The following is a 14,433-nucleotide window of genomic DNA, read 5'->3' on the forward strand; positions in this document are numbered from 1 at the left end:
AGAGAGAACAAATGCAGGAGAAAGAAAAAAAAAAATGAATGGATTGAGAAGAATAATATTAAATAATTTCTTACCAAAGTGTCAAGTTCCAATTTAATTTATTCCTTTTGAATCTTTTGATAGTTTTATTTTTATATTTATATATATAAATTTTTTATTCTCTCTTTGATTGTTTTATCATTTGTACTTATATTGATTATTAAGTATTTCTCCCTGCTTGTCATGCACATTAATTCATAACGTCAGATGTGTGGTGCATGTCATACTTTCTATATAAACTGAAACAATGCAGAAGCCAATTAAATTAATGCTTGATGCATAATTTATTTGGCACAAATTTTCAAATAAATAAATACTTGATCTGAGAAAATTAATGTCCTTCGATCTTCTTCTTTGCTCGAATTATATACCGCTCAATTCCAAATTATTGAAATATGATTAATCTCAAGACTTTAGGAATCTTGTCTCAAGATATATATATATATATAAGAAAGAGAAAGACAAGTTGTTTTGTCATTATCATTTTAATTGAGGTTAAATACACTTAAGCCCTCTAAAACTACGGGTATTTTTTAAAAAAAACCTCACAAATTGATTGTTTGCATGACATTTGGATACATTAAACCATCATTTTGTGTAAAAAAAAAATAAAAGGCCAGTCCGTTAGGGTTGATGTTAGATGGATGAAAAAACTACTTCCGAAATACCCTTACTTTAACCATTGAAAAACTAGATTTACTATTTATAATTATTAATCAGTAAATAAAAAGAAAGTGCCATTTATTTTTTTGAAAGGGTAATTTTTTTTTTTTTAAAAGAAAACTACACCATTTTGGTGGGTTGCTTTTTTTTTTTTTTCTTTCGAATTTATAATGGTATTTTGATGGTTTTGAAAAAAAATATATATATATTTTTGCAAGACAAAAGAGATATATATTGTAATTTTCTAGTATAGTTTTAGAAGGACATTAATGTTTCAATTGAATTTTTTATTTTTTTATTTTTGGTAAGTTCAATTAAAATTTTGAGAAACATTAAACAAATTGCATGATAGCTTAAGAGAGTAGGTGTACTTTTTCTAATAATTTAAAAAATATATTTTCTGAAATAAGATTAAATAAATAGAAAAAAAAGTTAATGGAAATGTGACCCTGAGCGTACGGGAATAGGATCGTACATGAGGGGTTGAAAAGTAGGGGAGAAGAAAAGCTAAAAATAATAAGGTAATGATGAAGAATCGCATTGAAGGCAGAGTCGTCTCGTGTCAAGCGCGTTATTTAATTATATTATTTTTTAAATAAATACCAAAGTTTGTCTTGTTGTGTGTTTGACTGAGGATGCAACTGGTGGTAGCAGGTAGTAGGTCGGTTGGTTAACCGGCAGCAGCCGGTAAAACACACTTGGGAAATGACACACAGAAGAGGATCAAGATTGGGTGGGGGTGGGTGGGTAGCTTAGCTACTAGGGTTTCCCTTTTTTTGCCTTAGTGGCTTTATCTTAAGTAGTTAAATACCATTTTGCATAAGCTAATTTAGGAACATCTGAATCCCCATTTCCCCCCACCAGTGAGTCAGTGCAATTTTTATATTCTCAAAACTCCCCTCCCTCCTTTCCTTTCTTACTATAAAGCTATGAGGGTTAGGGTTCTCACTTTTCAGAGAGTGTTGTAGAGGGTGTTTTGAGGGGAATGTTGGCTGGCTCGAGGCTTTTTTCGTTCTGATGAAAAAACAGAAGAACTCTTAAGGCTTCGGACCAGGCTTCATTCCCCTCAAGCTTGTGTACATATATGGGATGTACGTATATATATATAAATATATATATATTCATTGCTTCTTCATTCCCCTCAAGCTTTTCTTCTGAATGTTTGGTTGAGAGGAATGTTGTTTGGCTCGAGGTCATGGAGAGGAATTCATTTTTCCGGCATTGTTTTTGCCGGAAAATGTTGATACTTTCAAACCCTAAATGATTCTCGGACCAGGCTTCATTCCCCCCAACCATAATGATTTGATATCTTCCTCCTTGTTCCTTGCTCCAGCAGCTGGTAAGGCTAGCCTTCTTCAACTTTTAGGTTTGTTTTCCATGGATTTTAGAACTGTTTTCCTTGGTACTCACGTTTTAAGAAGATGTTATTTTTGTTTCAGGATTGATTGAACAAGAACACTTCTTCTTCCTCTTTCAATGGAATTAAAATAACATTAATCGATCTTTCTCTCTGAAGCCTTTGATTTGATGTTCATGTATCACAGCCTCTCTTTCTCACGCGCATGCACACACAACCACGCAAACAGAGAGAAACTTTTACCCACCTCTCTATTCTTCAATTAAAACAATTTGTGTGAAAACCGAATGTTCATTTCACGTGGACAAGATGGTATGTACTGTCAGATATATATATATATATATATATATAAGATGTGAAATACTTGCCAGCACTAGCTACCTCTACCTCTTTCTAGGGTTTCGAAACAACATATCCCCATCTTTTTGTTCTTTTTCGAGGAAAAAAAAAACGTTTATTAATGGATCAGCGTTGTATATATATGTACAAACAGGTAAACTAACAGATATTCCGCATAGATGGTTATATCCTGAATGGGTAAGTTTCATTGTCAATTAATTTGAGCTGTTTATGATTCCATTGGTTGATTAGCACCCACAGAGGATGTCAATTCATTTTATCTTATGTTAGAATAGTAGTATTTGGATATTTTTTGTGTATATTTTTGTTATATACGTTCATATAAATGTGCTTGTGTTAGTATAGTATTATATATTTGCATATTTTTGTGCATATATTTGTTTATATTTGCATTGTTAGCTTTAATTCAAAGCCAATGTAAATTAACATTTTTTCATGTTCGCAGTGAGATCTGACTCATTAATTAAGTTACCAAATTAAGCTGCTAAAACATCTGAATCTGAAAGAGTGAAGGAAAGAAGCATTGAATCATATATTCCAACCAATCATCAAAGAGATAAAGCTTCAGCTACTTGAGATAAAGATCATGCAGATGAAGAATAAGCTAGTACAGTAAAAGACAACTGATCTCCAATCCAAAGAATTGTCTTTCAACTATATTGTTAAAACTCATGTATAGAATTATAGATTTATAGGAACAACATCACTTGTAAATTGCAATCGTTGAGTATTATATAAAGGAGAAGGGCACATTTATAACTATTAATCATTTCATCTTATAAAAAGATAAGGAGATAGAAAGGAAAAGAAGCGAGAAATCCTGGCATACTTTTTACGTACATCGGTACATAGATATCTCTAAAATAGGGGGTAAAGGCAAATCATGAGCATCCTCCATTAATCCTGCCATTGTATGATGCCCCACATACCTGCATATTGGAGGGAAAGGAGAGAGAGAGAGAGAGAGAGAGAGAGAGAGAGATGCTTGTGTGTTTGTGTATATGCATTTATGAGGCCTTTAAAGTTGTTGAAAAATCAGCTACTATCATTGGAAAAGCTCGGATTGGCAACACCATTGGCATTGGCATCTCTCTTCTCTTTCATGGAGTCATAGTACAGATTTTTTAGCTGTTGAAAAGCCAACTTCAGGAAAAGAAAGATAGAGAGAGAGAGAGAGTAAATGACGACTATCTGACCTTTCTGGGGAAATGAAACGGAGGGCACAGAGTCGGGCATCGGTTCATGACAAACTTGGTGTCTTAAAGAAGGCAAACAAACCATCACCTTTTGGCCACTTCATCGTCTATTTATTATCAAAATCAATTGCTTTATTAGTCAAAATGATTATTTGAACAAAATTTTAAAATTAAATCTGAATAGTATAAAAACTACGTAGTTTTTTTTTTATTTGTTCACCATGTTAATGATATATTTGATGAGCACTATATATATATAATATTTGGCTCCTCTCTCTTTCTTTCGTGATCTTCGTTTGTTGTTTGTTTGTTTTTTCTTTTTTTTCGTGGAGAACATCTTCTAGACCAGGTTTGTAAATCGTGGTGGAGATATTGTTTATGTATTGCAAGGTCTTTGTAGAGATTCTATCTTATCGCTTGTTATCTGACTTTCTTTGGAATTAGTCTATTATTGTCTTTCTTCCATAGCTTTGATATGTGCAACTGAGATTTCTGCTAGCTAGGTTCCGACAGCACCATTTAGAACAGATAATGAAAAATATGAATGATAGTTAGAAAAAGAAAAATTATAAAAAAATATAAAATTTTAAAGATATGATTGTTGGAGGAAGAAATATTTGAAAATGAATATTTAAATAAAATAATAGAAGTGTATAATTAAAATGTTGAGTGGAATGTAAGTGTAATGTAAAAATGAGTAGCTAAAATAGAGAAATATGATTTTTTTTAGGTGAAATAGAGAGTAAATTTTTGAGTTGAATGTGAATACTCTAGCTTTAATGAGTGAGAGAGATAGAGAGAGAAATGCTACATATACTTTCAAGTGGTTAATCCTTGATGTGCTAGTGAAAATCAAACCACAAAAACATGCTAACATAATCTAAATATGCTAATAACATTAAAAACAACAAGTTAAGGCTTAGGGTATTACCTCTCCTCAAAGAATAATTAAAAGAAATTTCTTCTCTCTCCATGCCTTCACTCTCTCACTCTAGGGTCTCCTTAGACAAAAGGTGGCGAAATGGGCTCAAAGGGCGTAGGGATGTATTTATAGGCGTGTGAGGGCGTTCAAAAGGGTTGAGGTGACCTATTCTTTAAAAACGCATATTGATATCGAACGTTCGAATCTAACTTCGATTGCTATGCACCAATCGTCTGAATCCCACTTAAATGTTCCAAAGCAATCGTTTGAATAGTGTTCGCCCAAATAGAAGATTCAAGATTCAAGTAAGAGCTCAAAATTTCACCTCTTAACACTTGGAATCCATCCCAACACTCTCCTATTCCAATTATAACATCTTAATCCGGTACGTTAAGAAGTCAGGGTATTACATTGGTGACTCTCTTTTGACGATAGGACTTTCATGGTTTCTACTACTTCTCTGAGTAGTGGTAGCGGGTCTAGTGTGTTTGACACATGTGACAACGGTGAGTCATCCCCCAACAATTCAGTTGTTAAGGAAGCAACCTTGATGGCCAAGAAGTTTCGAAAATTCCTCAAGTTCAACAAAGGTTCTTGCAAAAACATGATTTTCATTGAATATTGCTAAAGGTGATTCCCAAGGAGCCACTCGACACAAGAGAGAAATGCCCAAGAAGGATGAGGATTTACGTAACATTTAATGCTATGATTGTTCCGGTTTTAGGCATGTTAGACTGACTGTCCCAATTTTTTGTAGGCAAAGGGTAAAACTCTTAATGCGTCGTTGAGTAATGAATTAAAGTCTAACGACTCTGAAGAGGAGAATGTGAGCCTCATAGCTTTCTCCGTACCTCTGTCAAGAGTACCAATGGTCCTAGTGATTGTGACTCTTTTGTTCTTGTGGAGACTAGTGATGCGAGTTTACAAGGTATTTTGGGTGAGGAGATTAATTTCCAAGAGGCATACAATCACTCCTCAATAATTTGAATGAGGATGAAATTGTGAAGGAGTCTTTGTGTGTAAAATTGTATGATTTGAATGTTGTTAATAATTCATTGAAAAATGAGAATTCGATTCTTGTGATCGAATAAAGTTAAATCTTTAGAAGATAATCTTGTTGTTTGCAAATTTGATTTATCTAACTCTTCTAGTGCTAAACTTGATTGCATCTTGAGTTTTCCAAAACACCTTGAGAACAAGTGTTGACTTGATTTTGATAAAAACGATTCCACTGCAAAATCCACACCAGTCAATAAAGGAAAAATAAAATTTTTCCCTCTTTGTGTTGATGACATTTTCCCTATAATTGATCATAATGGCAAGGGTGTTTTGGTAGGCAATAACTCTAAAGTTGAGGGTAAATCCTACTAAGTAACAACCTTCTTCAAGGTATGTCGCTAAGTACTATCATTGTGGTAGAGTGATTCACATTCTACCGCATTGCCGAATGCTTAGGTTTAGAGTCCCAAAGAAAGAGGCCACTCCTTCTAGGACCAATGTGAAGAATTTTGTCTCTATGTTGAGAAATGTTGTCCTTATATTGGATAAGCTAGAAGGAGATAGGACAATTCATAGGAGGAGAAGGAATAGGTCCAAGAAAGGGGAAATCACTCATAATTTGAGGGAGAATGATGATGAATGCCAAATATTGCATATTTGAACCCCTTAATTTGTATTTATTAATCTTTTAGCCTTAATATTATCTAACATCTTGTATTAGTTTTATGTTTTTTATGTTTTGTAGGTTGCTAAAGGGAAAATTGCGGGTTTAAGGTGAAAAATGCAAAGTTGGGAAAAAAGCCACCAAGGGAAGGCATCGAGCGCACCAGATTGGCTGCACTCGAGCCCATAGGCTTAAGCTCGAGCGCACCTGCGCTTGAGCAGAAGCGCAGTAGCATGCGAGCTCAACTGCGTAGCAGAAGGGGTTCTACATGTGTTAGTGCACTTGAGCGTACTGGCCATGTGATCAAGCGCATCTACGCTCATGGACCAGCCAGCAACGCCCAAGCATTGTGTTATAAAAATTTTAAAACTCGCAAGTGCACAAATCGTTTGCAGTAAAAGGATTGCAAGTGCGAGGTCAATCTCACAGGGAATTGTGTTTTTGAAAACAAAATTTACCTAAATTAATTAAATCTTAACTTAGTCACAAAAATTGAGTGATTTTGGAATCGAAAACAAAAGCATAAACTTAACAAGATTAGATAAATCAATGGACGAAGCACTAAGGTTTTGGAATTAAAACTAACAAAATCATAGCAACATGTTTCATGTTCATCAATATTATCTGTAGTTTTCAACGACACATTTTATGTATGTTCTATTTTTTGCTTAAAAGATTAATTAAACCATCCAAAGTATCTGTTCTTTGCACAAATCACAAAGGATACTCAATTTAAATTAAATTATCCAATGTATCCATGCTTTGCACAAATCACAAAGGATATCCAACTCAAATCGAATAATCCAATGTATCCGTTGAACCAATCACAATGGATATCCAATATTTTAATAAATAAATCAAGTAATCAATTAAAAGGGATCAACAATTAATTGAATTAAAATAGAACAATCAGAAATACAATTCACATAATCGGAAAAAAAATATCAATTTACATGAAAAATTATGTTGCTAATCATCTGTGGGGTTTCATCATCAACCTTGGTTGAGGGTTTAGCCTCTCATGGAATTGAAAGAAAATACAAATGTAATTGAATCCATGGAGTATTTAGAAGCTTATAAAATAAAACCCCTAAAATTGAGAACACCAAAAGCAAGGAAAAAACATAGACTTCCGTCTCTCTCCTCTAAAAAATAGTCCTATGCAACATCCTCTCGTTTTTTTTTTTTTTGTCTTGTTTTTTTTTTTGGTCTTTTTCTTTTTATATCATTTTCTAGGGTATTGTCCTCAAAACAGTGCTAGGTAGAAAATCATATCTAACGTGTCCGTCCAGATGGGTGTTTTCCCTGTTCGGACGGGTGTTGCTCCCCAGTGCGCTTGAGTGGCACGGATGTGTGCTCGAGCGCACGTCCGTCTGGACAGGCATTTGTGCCGTCCGGACGGGTGTGCTTCAAAACACACTATGATGTGCACTTGATGCTTCCTTGGTGGCTTTTTTCCAAAAACTTGAATTTCTCACATTAAATCCACTCTTTTCCCTTAGTAACCTTCAAAACACTAAAATTAAAAAACTAAAACAAAATGTTAGATTATAGTACAACTAAAGGATTAACATATGCAAATTAAGAGACTCAAATATGTAATATTTGAAACTCATCAAACACCCCCAAACTTACATATTGCTAGTCTCTTAGCAATACAAAACTAACAATAAAATGAAAGCACAAAACATAAATCCTTTTTCGTGGGAGAGACGATTGCATTTGGCATATGCAACAAGCCTTTTATACCTCTAGGCATCCTTAGTGGACGAGTGAAGTCTCATGAGGGTTTAACAGAAATGATACCCATAAACATTGTGAGCACTATGTTATTGAAATGAATGAAAGTTCACACAAACAATGGATCTTATTCATGAGCAAACTTAAAAAGACAAACTACATATACAAAATCTTTAGGGCATCCAAAATTAAATCACTCATACCTGGACAATTGAGACATTATATGTTCCGATAGGTGAAAAGTGAAATTAGCATACAATCATGAGGCTTCAATTTAATCTTAAGACAAGTACCTCAACATTCATAGGAATCCCTATCAGGTGAAACAACCAAGGCAATATATGCATTTTTTTTTTCTTCCTCTTTGTGTAGGTTGTGCAATGCCTAGCTCCCTTAAGCTTTCTAATTGACCCATATAACGAGTGTTAGGCCAGTAACTCCCAAACCAGATGGCTTTAGGGCATTAGATGTAGAAACATACCTAAGGGCTTATTAATTCAAGTAAAAAAAAAAAAGCTACGAAGCTAAGCTAGCTTTACCATCAATCAACCTGAACTTTACACCTTTTTACGTGAACACTCAATGCTTAATGAGGCAAGAGGTTCGGTTACTTAGTGAAAAACTCAAAATGATATATATTTTTTTTCTTCTTCTTCTTCTTGCAAGCTAATGTGCTCATGATAATTCAATTCAAAACAAATGAAGTCTCTTTTGCCCAAAAATAAGTCAAAGGACTAAGATTCCTAATGACATGATGATGTGTTCAACACTTTAAGCAAGTCAATAAAATGCAAACCACAGTTACAGCTTAACTCATGCTTATCAACAACAGAGCATAAATTTTTATTTTGGGAAAAATGCAGTTTACCCCCTGAAGTTTCAGGGGTTTTTCAATTTTAACCCCAAAATTCAAAAATTGGCAATCTACCCCTCTGAAGTTTCAAAAATTGGCAATTTAAACCTTCCATTTAATTTTTCCATCTAAATGCACGAAAATTTATGAAATTACATCATTACCCTCAGACTTTTTTAAAAAAATTTCCGTCCAATTTAACTGAAATTAGTAACGGAAGGTTTAAATTGCCAATTTTTGAAACTTCAAGGGGGTAGATTGCCAATTTTTGAACTTTAGGGTTAAAATTGAAAAATCCCTGAAACTTCAGGGGGATAAACTGCATTTTCCCCTTTTATTTTTATTTTATTATTTTTTTATGACAAGAAAATGAAACAAACAATAAAAAGATAACAAACAATGGACAGTGGTGTCTTTCCATACTCCCAAACTTGAATCACACATTGTCCTCAATGTGGGTAGAAATACAATATCGAAGGGTGATGAAAACTGGAGTGTGCAAAGAGAATGTCCCCCAAACTTACTCATAAATACACCTGTCCTAAAAAACACAGCAACAATAAAACAAAAATTAAATCAAATCACAAGAAATAAAAGGAAGACGGATTGCCTCCCACAAGCGCTAAGTTTATTGTTTTCAGCTAGACTCTGCACAATAAATGATGATCAGTCTTGATAAGTAGGATCCTTCAAGAGCGTCTTTTCAATCTATGGGTTCATCAATTCCAAGAACGGCTTGACCATTTACCTTAAAAGTATTTCTATTCTTGGGATCCTTGATCTCGATGGCTCCATGAATAGAAATTGTACGAACTTTGAATGGTCCAGTCCATCGAGATTTAAGCTTGCCTGAGAACAAATGCAGACGTGAATTGTACAGAAGCACTTTCAGACGAGGTTCTAAAGATATCATCAGAATGCTTTGGTCATGGGTCTCCTTCATTCGTGCCTTGTCTAGCTTGGCACACTCGTAAGCATCATTCCTTAATTCCTCTAATTTGTTGAGTTGGAGCTTCCTTTGAGAGCCAGCCTTGTTAAGATTAAAGTTTAGCTACTTGATGGCCCAATATGCTCGATGTTCCAACTCAACAGGGAGATGACATGCTTTACCATACACAAGACGATAGGGAGACAAGCCAATGGGGGTCTTGAATGTCATCCGGTATGCCCACAGTACATCATTTAATCCCAGAGACCAATCCTTTCTTGCTGAGTTCACAATCTTTTCCAAAATATGCTTGATCTCATGATTTGAAATTTCAACTTGACCACTCGTTTGTGGGTGATAATTTGTTGCAACCTTGTGGGTTATAGAATACTTCTTCATTAACTGTTCAAAAACCCAATTTCAGAAATGCTTTCCCCCATCATTAATAAGGGCTCGAGGAGTGCCAAAGTGCGCAAAGACATGCTCCTTCAAAAATTGAACCATGACCCTATGGTCATTAGTTTTGCATGTAATGGCCTCCACTCACTTAGAGACATAGTCAACCGCGACTAGAATGTAGAGATACCCATAGGAGTTTGGGAAAGGTCCCATGAAATCGATGCCCCAAACATCAAAAAATTTCACAATCAAAATAGGGTTAAGAGGCATCATATTCCTTCGAGAGATACTCCCCAACTCCTACCATCGCTCATAGGCTACACAATAAGCGTGAGAGTCCAGGGAAAATGGAGGGCCAATAAAATCCACATTGCAAAATTTTTGCAGCTGTCTTCCGAGCACTAAAATGGCCTCCACAAGCATAATCATGACAAAAGGCGATAACATTGGATTGGTCATTCTCAAGAATACACCTTTTAATGATCTGATCTTGACATTACTTAAACAAGTACGGATTGTCCCAGAAAAAGTATTTTGACACGGCCAAAAACTTAGATTTATCTTGTCCTCCCCAATGCAAAGGCATTTGGCCTCTGACAAGATAGTTCACAATATCAGCAAACCATGGTGCATGACTATGGGAGATGTGCATTAGTTGCTCATCAAGGAAAGTCTCAGAAATGGGCACAATGTCCTCCATGAAGTCTACAATTAGCCTGGACAAGTGGTCAGCCACCACATTCTCGGAACCATTTTTGTCTCGAATCTCAATGTCAAATTCTTGCAGTATTAAAATCCATCGGATGAGACGAGATTTAGCATCTTTTTTTAGAGAAAAGATACTTCAATGCAGCATGATTTGAGTAAATTATGACCTTAGATCCTAACAAGTAGGACCTAAACTTATCCAAAGCAAAAATGACTGCTAACAACTCATTTTCAGTGGTGGAGTAGTTGAGTTGTGCGTCGTTCAGAGTCCGGCTGGCATAATATATGACATGGGGGAGTTTTTCAACACGCTACCGCAAAACAGCACCAACGGCGTAATTAGAAGCATCACACATTATTTTGAATGGCACCTCCCAATTGGGTGGTTGAATGATAGGTGTGGAAGTCAAAATCTTTTTCAACTCCTCAAATGCTTTTTGACAGTCATCATCAAAGACAAATGGTGTTTCTTTGGCCAACAAATTTTTTTTTTTTGACATGTCCGCACAGGAGGGGGGAGGGGGATTCAGACTAGTGACCTCCGCTTCATTAGGCGTGGTCCTAGCCGATTGAGCTACCTTTTGGGGGACCTTTGGCCAACAATTTGCACAAAGGCTTGGCAATCTTGCTAAAATCTTTAATGAACCACATGTAGAATCCTACATGTCCAAGAAATGACCGAATCTCCATCACTGTACGTGGGGGCGGAAGGTTGGAAATCAAATTCACCTTTGCTTTGTCAACCTTGATGCCACGATGGGAGATTACATGCCCCAAAACAATTCCTTGCTTCAACATGAAGCGACACTTTTCCCAGTTAAGCACCAAATACTTTTCTTTGCACCGCACTAACACAGTGTTAGATGGTGCAGGCATTCCTCAAAAGATGAGCCAAAGATCGAGAAGTCATTCATAAATATCTCAAGGTGACGTTCAACCATGTCAGAAAAAATGCTGATCATGCACCGCTGAAAAGTAGTAGGTGTGTTGCATAACCCAAATGGTATGTGATGGTAGGCAAACGTACCAAAAGGACAGGTGAAAGTGGCCTTCTCTTGATCTTCAAGGTCCAAAGGAACTTGGTTGTAGCCGGAATAACGATTAAGAAAACAGTAGTAGGGATGTCCAGCTAACCGTTCCACCATCTGATCAATGAACGAGAGAGGGAAATGGTCTTTCCTTGTGGTGGCATTCAGCTTGCGGTAATCAATGCACACCCATATCTTGCCTGAACACAAGTTGGGACCAACTCGTTATCCTTATTCTTCACCATTGTCTAAACACGACTAAACCGTTTGCTATCAGAAATCGAGTATATAATACTAGCATCCAAAAGTTTTATCACTTCAGCTCTCACGACCTCTTGCATGGTAGGGTTCAATCGCCTTTGTGGTTCACGAGATGGCTTGGCATTCTCCTCCAAATGAATTTTATGCATAGCCACCGAGGGGCTAATTCCTTTGATGTCATCAATGGTCCAGCCTATAGCTTCCTTGTGCTCTCTTAAAACATCCAATAACTTCTCTTCTTGAGCATCAACCAAGTCGGAAGCTAAGATCACAGGCAAAGAATCAAATGGACCATGGAATTTGTACTTCAAGGTGTCAGGTAAAGGCTTTAGGTCTAGCTTGAGTGGCTCTGTCCCTGGTGATGATGGGTTAGGTAAAGGTGTCATAGTGGTCTGCCCATCATTAGTTCTCATCTCTAGAGTAGATTCCAACAATGCATCAGCTTGCTCAATTAACTTGTCATGGTCCAAATCACATCCAAATTGAGCAAGGCATGCTTCCAAAGGGTCCCTCAATATTTGACTCACTAACAGTGTCGATTATTTCTTCAATCAGGCAACACTTCTAACCTCCTCATGTTCAAATGGTTGCCTCCTGATATCAAAGATGTTCAGCTCCATTGTCATGTTCCCAAATGATATCTTCATCACTCGAGTCCTACAGTTAATTAGGATGTTAGCCATAGCAAAAAAGGGTCGCCCTAACATTACTGGAATTGAGATCCCAACATTCTGAACAGGTCTTGTGTCTAGAACTATGAAGTCCACAAGTAAATAAAATTTGTCAACCTTAATCAACACATCCTCAATGATTCTTCTTGGGATCTTCATATAACTATGAGCGAACTGGAGTGTCACTGATGTGGGCTTCAATTCTCCTAACCCCAATTGTAGGTAGATTAAATATGGGAGAAGATTCACACTTGCTCTCAGATCCAACAAAGCCCTTTCAACCTGGTTATCTCCTATCATGCAAGAAATTGTAGGACAACCAAGGTCCTTATATTTGATAGGGAGCTTGCATTGAAGGATGGAATTGATCTACTTAGTCAGAAAGGCTTTCTTAGGAACATTTGTCATTTCTCTTGACAGTGACCAAATCCTTCAGAAACATAGCATACGAAGGCACTTGCTAGATGGCATCTAAAAACGGGATGTTTATCTGAACTTGATTGAACACCTCTAAAATGTCTTCAAATTTTGCTCCTTTCTTGGGAGCTTTAAGTCTTTCTGGATAAGGAGCTTATGGGACAAACTTCAGGAGTGACTCATCAACAATGGGGATGGTCGTGTTTGGTTCAGGCTCTCTTGTAGGATTGTTGTGGCTGTTCTCCCCTTTTTCCATGTCAAGGTTCTCTTCAGGCACCGCCACTCTATTATCCACTTGTTTTCTTGACCTCAAAGTCACAATGGCTTGCATATGCTCCTGCCCATGGGTAGGATTAGAGGAACTTCCAATAACAAACTGCCCTTTTGGGTTAGGCAAAGGTTGACTTGGGAACTTTCATTTTTCTTTCTCACCCAACTGATTTGCTATCTGACCAATTTGACTTTCCATCTTAGCAATTGCTTGGGTGTTGATCATGGTGGCATTCTTAACCTAATGCATGGATTGGCCAATTAGCTGCATGAATGCCTTCAGTGTGTCTTCCAAAGATGACTATGACGAAGATGTTGGCACTTGAGTGGTAGATTGGAACGTAGGAGGTTGGGCTTAATGCATTGAGCAGAATTGATTCTGAGCCTGTGGAGTGAATCTAGGAGGCTATTGATTCTGAGCATGAGTAGAAGCTCCTCCTTGATTTAGTGGTTGATTTTGCCTCCAAGAGAAGTTGGGGTGATTCCGCCACCTTGGATTGTATGTCTCCGCAAAAGGTCCACTTGATGCTTTCCGATAATCATTGAAAGCATTGACTTGCTCCATCGGACACTCTACAAATGTTGACAGAGACGGGTAGTTTTGGGCCAAGTGCATAGACTAGCATATAAGGAGCATCCTTCAATTGGGTGGGCATTTGCCGAGTTAATAGATTGGCTCACAAATAGAGCTTCAACTGTAAGCGTGAAGGCATCGAGTTTCCACCTTAAAATAGCCTCATCTTTCACCTCATAGTTGCCTTGCTTCTTGGGGGCATGGGGAGTATCTCGGCAACTTGAAAAACCCCACTGCTGCGAAGTGTCAAACAGTTTGTCCAAAGATTTATAGGCTGTGTTGCCTGTGAGACTTAATAAACTTCCACCGTTCATTGACTCAATCATGTTATGGTTCAGTTGAGTTAAACCGTTGTAGAAAAACTGAATGAGCCACCAAGTCTCA

At 36.7% G+C, this 14,433-nt stretch overlaps 1 long non-coding RNA gene across 1 annotated transcript; it reads left to right on the forward strand.

The window, feature by feature from the left end:
* Positions 1-1,506: 1,506 nt before the first annotated feature.
* On the forward strand, positions 1,507-3,181 carry LOC132166185 (uncharacterized). The gene is made up of 2 exons (XR_009438546.1): positions 1,507-2,041; positions 2,142-3,181. It is a non-coding gene; the product is annotated as an uncharacterized LOC132166185 (long non-coding RNA).
* The last annotated feature ends 11,252 nt before the right edge of the window (positions 3,182-14,433 follow it).

This window comes from Corylus avellana, chromosome ca11, assembly GCF_901000735.1.
Source record: "Corylus avellana chromosome ca11, CavTom2PMs-1.0".
Lineage (NCBI taxonomy): Eukaryota > Viridiplantae > Streptophyta > Magnoliopsida > Fagales > Betulaceae > Corylus > Corylus avellana.